The sequence below is a fragment of the Tauraco erythrolophus genome, chromosome 6, assembly GCF_009769465.1.
Source record: "Tauraco erythrolophus isolate bTauEry1 chromosome 6, bTauEry1.pri, whole genome shotgun sequence".
NCBI classification, from domain to species: domain Eukaryota; kingdom Metazoa; phylum Chordata; class Aves; order Musophagiformes; family Musophagidae; genus Tauraco; species Tauraco erythrolophus.
In genome coordinates, this window is record NC_141470.1 from 38,589,662 (window position 1) to 38,596,732 (window position 7,071).

Below are 7,071 nucleotides of genomic sequence, written 5' to 3' on the forward strand. Positions count from 1 at the left end.
TAGATACATAGACACAACACACTTAATACATGGAAACAAGTCATGACTTTGTGATGGAAAACATAATAAAAAATATCTGTGCATTTCACCAGAGCCTAAGTCAGACATATCAGATAAGAAGCGGTCTAGAGAAAATTAGTTTAAAATCAGAAACAGCTAATTTCTGAAGGTATTGGAACTTCAGTAAGCTTTGCTGTATGATGTTCAATCACTGTTGGTTTTAAAGGAAGCTTTTCAGGCTTTTTGGTCAAATAAAGCGTTACTGCTAAGCAATGAAGCGTTAATAAACTTCCCACAGGTTGCAAAGGGTTGATACAGGTTTGAGGTTTTTTTTGGTAATGTAGAATTTAATGGAGTTATATTCTGAGGACAAACATAAAAGAAGTCTCTAAGATCTACTACTACTCTTTAAAAAAACAAATTGTATTTTCCCTTTGAATGGAAAGGCAAGTAAAGTATTTTTCAAACAGAAACAGCGAAGATTGTTTAGAAGAAAACCCATAAGTGTTGTTTTTTTTTAAATACTCTGGAGTTTTCTGAACAACTCTGATGTACTCACGTTCTTATCACAACTATTTTATTTTTACTATTGTAAATGGATATTCAAGCTAAATTGATGCTTTACGTGTATCCTGTGTCAATTTGTAATACACTCTTCTCTGTAAGGAGATAATTTGAAAAAAAATATAAAAAGAAGCAGCGATACCACTGACAACAATTTACTTAAATTCACAAACCTTGAAATTGATGCATCTCCTATCAATCATAGTCAGAAGCCACAGTAAAACACATACCATGTTTGTATATCAAAACTGGGACTAAAAAAACACCCTGTTTGTTCAATTTAGATGTCCTTCGACACGTTGTCATTTTATATGCTGATATTTCTGGGGGATTTTTACTACGGGTTTGCTTTCTGCTGTCAAACATACGCAAGACGGTAACCTTGCAAAATTAAAGTGCATGCCATTATACTGCACAGATGTTTGTTCTCACTCAGTTACTGACAATGAAATACTTATTAAATAATAATAAGGAGATATTGACTTCTCTATTCTGTCGATATGAAGATCTGTTGATCTGTAAGGTTAATATTGATGAGGCAGTGAGGTAAACGTTTCACCAGGAGGGCAAATAAATCCCAATACTGGCATAAAAAAATGAACCCCCCAACTTTGCATGTACGTAGAAACTAATCCTTTTTGTATTTATGGAGTATACGAGCACCAGTTCAACTCGTCAGCATGCGCGAGCTAATGCTGAAGTAAATCCTTGACACTACTTTCAGGAAACGTATTCCAAAAATGTCTATCATAAGTATTTAAAACTAAGCTCAAATGATGCCAAGCACTCAGGGTCTTTAGTCATGCTGCGAGTTCTGTTGCGAATGGCACAGTTCCTTTAGTATTACTGTAAGGCTCTACAGACAGCCTCAATATTTCATGTTAAGGGGGTTCCTGTTTGAGCTGGAGAAATGCTTTTTTTTCTTTTTTTTTTATATGATGAGCTCCCTGTCAAAATATTATTTTTATTTGTTGTCTTATCAAAACATCACTGAAAGTTCCTTCTCTTTACCCTCTGCCACAGAACACAATAGTGTACAGGCTTGAACAATAGAAAGCCATTTAACTTGATGGGTCTGGCAGAAGAAGCTGCTTTCCTCTTCATTATTATCTTCAGATTTTCCTTTATTCCATTTAAGAGAAGTTCAGAGCTGCTTTTTTAAGAAGAATATTCCATCAGTCAGGTAGGTCTCACACTTTGACAGCGTTATTTTAGCATGTTATTTTTAATGTATGGTGCTTCCACGTGTAAGCAATCTGTGTAACTTGCTCCTGGGCTTTTGAACAGAAATTAAAAAGATGTGACCTAACATGTAAAACAACGAGAGGCAGTGAGTTTTTGGATACAAGCACCAGAAGATGCACTTGCCCATTTTCCACTTTTGCTTATTGATTAAGGCTTCGACCCTGTGATCAGATTTGTGGGGGCAAAACACAGCTGCAAAGCAGCTCTCCCCGTACCGCGACTGTTGACAAGGGGAAGGCTCAGCCACACAGAGCTCACCGTAAGGCAGTGACCTAAAAATCAAAACATCGCTTCAGCTGCCCTTGCCAGAGATCGCAGCCTGGTTTCTAGGGCAGAAGAGCCCTTTTTCACACCCTCCTCCCTCTCACCCGTCTGCAGCAGAACTGTTGTGGCTCAGCAGGGAAAGCCAGGTGAGCGCACCGCACGCTCTCTGCATTGCTGTGACGTCTCGTTGGTAGGACAGTGCAGGAAAAATCACATTACTGCTATTTGTGCTGCTCCTGCTCTGAAGGTACGAGGCTGGCCATCTGCCACTCTTTCCAGGGATCACGTAAGGGTCTAATACCTTTTATCTATTTATTTTTTTTGTAAAGTGTGATGACTTTTGTCCAAGAAAGGTAACAAAACCATTTTTTTTTTGACCTCATGCTTTCTTGTCCTTCTCATGTCCTTCTTCCCAGCGTGTGCTCAGCAGAACACTGTTGCTGGTGTTTTTGCACCTCAGGCCATGATGCTGTTTGAAGACTCCCATCTCTGCAAATTCCTGCATTCACCCAAATCTATGTTAAAGGCAGTGCGGTTTTGTGTGCTTGTGTTCTGCCATGCTGACTGCTTTTGACTGTTTTTTAGACACTTTTATCCTTCTCTGTCTTGAGAAACTTTCTCCTACAATCATCAGAAGTATGTCCCAAGTTCTGCTGAACAGTGGTCAGATGGCAGAATCTTTGAGAGCAATGTTTTTTTTCATGGGTACCTTGTTTCCTACCATTTGGTTGGCTGTTCTTAAGAAAAATTCCTTCTAATGCACATGTCAGGTAATCCTTGTAATAGAATCACACTTTTCCAACTTTTAAACTCATACTGAGATTTTCTTAAAGTCTGTTAACATTTTTGAAAAGCATTTAAGCAATTCAGAGGCACAGAATCTGGTAACCTCAAGACTCTGGGGCAGGGCTTCACAGGCACAGATATAACAACTAGACGAGTGACTGCTGCTCCTAAACCAATTTGTGTGTATTTATCTGAAACAACATCAGATTCTGAAATATTGGGTACATAAAAGGATCCAGTGAACGAGTACTAAAAGTAACAATTATACTTGAGAAATATTACCTTATGACGCTATTTCAGGGCATGCAAGAGCAAGGTGTATTCTCTGTAAAGTTCACGTTAATATACCAAGCTCATTCTTCACTGTGGCTTCAAGGCTGGAGGCTTTGTCCTTGTGTTTCTTATGTGGCAGCAAAGATACTGGTGGAACAATTGCTCTGCTGGTGAGCTAAGCTGAATAAGAGAAAAAATCAGTAATAACTAGGGGGATCCCATGTCTAGTTGTACACTCGGCAAACTAGATTGCAAGAGAAGGAATAGGCAGCAAACTGTGTAAACTGAGCACAGACAATTCCCATGCTGTGAAAACCCTTCTGCCTTAAGAACACTAGCAATGAAAAGGTTACAAGAAAGGGGATAATAAAAATATCAAAAGAAACCGAGTAGAAATAGGTTTCTTTGCAAGTAGAGAAGCCACTTTCTTATATGGTGGCCTTATATACAAGTACATTTGTCTTCCAGACCCTCTGCTGTTGATTAGAATTCTGATGCCACTGGAGGGGTTACAATTTTGTTGAGTTTCTGGATCTCAATTGCACTGTCAAGGGGTCATTCTTTCTGGTAATAAGGTAGCTAGTGGCCCCTGGGAGAGAAGGAAAACAATTGACTCTTGAAAGCAGAAACATATACCGAAGTCTAGAGTATTTCTGGCAGTGGACCAGGTCTTTTCTCATAGCATTTGTCATTGTAGCAATGAAAAAATTGTGGGAGTTCTACAGGCGGCCAAAAAAGGAAAACAGAGCACAACAACAACAGAAAAAGAGTTAGATGTAATTTATTTATAATTATATTTAAGAGCAGGTTGTTTTTTGTTTGTCACACTGTTGGTTCACTAGTTAAAGATGTGGATCCCATTAGATAGAAATATGTTGCTTATTTTAAAGCAAATGATTATCAAATGACTACACTTCAAAACATTTTTTGCTTTAATTTGAAGTGAAGTCATTTGAGTTTGAAACATATGCCTTTTCTAAATGCAGAACATTTCGTTGCCAAAACCAGACAACTTCATTTTGAGTCCACTGCTTGCAAGCATTGTTGATCCTGGATGTCACTGACAATATGGGTCTTGGCAATAAGTCTTTACAGAGGTCAGTAGTAAAGTTTCTCTTATTATCACTGGGCTTTTTAATTATTATTGTTCTATTGGGTCAAAATGGTCCCACCATATAGTCATAGTCAACCAGAACAAATTCAATATTGCATTTGATTGGCTTTGGAAGTATTATTCCAATTTGTACAATCAGATAAAGCTCACTTCTTAAAAATAATTTATCCTGAGATCTGCATGTAAAGGTTTTCCACATCTTTCTGAAACTACCTTCATTATTTTGCAGGCTATGCTACCAGGCTGTTTTCTTTTTTTGTAGTATACACGCATAAACTCTGCACACATGCATGTGTATGCATACCAACACACAAACACATCACTGACACTATATGTAACTCAACATATGATTTATATTATACTTGCAAGATTTTAAAGTGGATTTCAAATTTACGACAAGCCCCAGTATTGCAGCTGATATACATGGATCCATCCCATCGTTTAAGAAGTACCCAAGATAGGACTGTAGCAGCTTGAGTCTTCTTCTGTTGTCAACGGATAAAGGCAGGCACACCCAGAGGCACTTCTCCGAAGGTACTTACCTTTCTTCACTGGCTATGGAACAAGCCCAGAGCAAATCTGCTCCTAATTTAGAATAAATGACTGCAGTGGATTCCAAGGAATCCTTGCTGAAACGTGCAGACAAAGTGCCGTATCTGCTGCTGTCACCCATAGATTCTGGGCTGAAAAAGATCTTTGGGGTCTAAAATACCTCATAGAGATAATTGCGTGTGAAGTCTTACGCAGAAGAAAACTGAACAAAGCACGGGCTTGATCTTTTTTAATTTTAGTTGTCTGAAAGACATCTAGTCTGTATCGGTCATCTTCTTTTACTCCATAGTCCACTCATTTAACTTACTTGTCTGACAATTAGATGAAATATGCTAAGCGGAAGGATCCTGAGGCAAAAGTATGGTAGGTGAGATAAGACGGGTGGGGCACGTTCATTGCAGAACAAATGTAGGTGCCTAAATTAGGAGAGTTGACCTTTGAATTAGGAATTTAGATGCTTAGGGTACCTTTTAGACAGCCAAAGCAAAGCAAAATGAAATCAATTTTTAACTAAGGATTTGTGCAACAACATGCAGCGAGAGAGGCATTTGCAGATTCAGCGTAAAAAAATAGTTCTGCTGTTGCCTGGTAAAATCCTGACAACTCCCTGCCTTGTTGCATTAGGTAAAATGGGAAGAACAAAGAACATCTTGAAGAAGCCCTAATCTCGCACCACACAGAGTACTGTGCAACAGACTGTGGAAGAGAGAAAGGTGTTACTCCTTCAGCAGTATCAGAAAGGCTGGCTATGAAAATGACTTTTCCTCATGTCCCTATTTGGGCACAGGGAGGGTAGTAATAGACATTTTCACTTTAATTTCTCTCTCTATCCCTTTCTGCCTACCCCCCCCCCCCCCGCCTTAGGAAACAGCAGTAGTTTTGTGTATACATTTCAATAACCAAGGGCACGTCAGGTTTATCTTGTTTATCTCTTTCTCAGCACAGCTCATGGAAACTCATTTTCATACAATGATGTTGTTTCCTGTTTTATTCCATCATAAAAACGAATTGAAAGACGCTCTACTGTGATTAAAATAGCTAATCTTCACTGATTCTGAAGACCTTTCCTCTGCTCTTTTTTTAGTTAAGAGTAACTGCAATGTCTGGTGTTATACTTCTTGTAAGGGTGAACTTCTGTCCCAAGCAGATTCTTTTAACTGGACTTTGTACAGATTTATAATTACACTTATAATTCAGTACCCTAGAATGCACCATTTGCTTAAAGAATATGAAAGTTATTTTCAGATCTTTTAATTTAGAGCATCTGTTGTTGAAGGAGCTGAAAGTTTATTTACTCATTAACAAAAATTCTCAAAAGGTACTACTCAACACAGTATCTTACTCTCCAGAATAATACAGTGACGGAGAACAAAAATCAAATGCTAAGGTTAGCCATAAGATAAACTAACTGGTGGCATGCTCTATTGTAAGCTGAGGCTCTGTCAGATTGTCAAGAGGAATTAGTTCTTAAGCAAGGTATTTATAGGAACATAAGACTGGAAGGCACCACCAGGGTCACAGAATCATTGTAACAGAAGAGAATTTGTTAAATAATTCTCACATGATCTTATGAAAATTTTCCCCTGAGCTTCTCTGAAACTCCCCACTGGTCCATTTTTACTGTAAAGCTGGCGTTCGGCTTTTTCTGACCATAAGATTAAGATTTACTGACGAGACACTGAAGCAATTTAATACCTCTAGGTGCATTGGTTCACCCTGACCTACATCCTAGTTCCAGTTGTTGACTGACTGAGCAAAGAAAGGTGAATACTCATTCCCCCCTCTGAAAATCAAGACATGTATCAGGAAGAATAAAAATCCTTCCTGGATATTGCAGCTAATCAAGAAATGCTGTGCAATAGGATAAACACAATATAAATACAGCACAGATATACATTCAATGGACGCAGTTTAAGAACTGAGAGAGAGAGCTGCTCTGCTGTCCTTATCTCCTATAATGGGGCTTTCAAGACTTTCAAGCAGCTGGTGTCCAGATAATTTAGAGATTTGCAGGCAGAATTGCGTACAGAAGTGAAGAGGAATATATTGCAAAGGCCTGAGCAATTGAGGTCTGTGGTGATTCATCCTGCTCATGAGGCAGGCAGCTGTTTTCAGCAGAATCTGCAGCTTTGGAGCGGACTTACTGGGCCAGTATCCTTTCTCCTGCAAAGCTATTAAAGTGAGTGGAATTACATACTGGATGATCTTGGCTCTTTAGGTGTGGGAGAAACCATTTCCAGTACTGACATATGGATATTAGCACTTCTTTATGC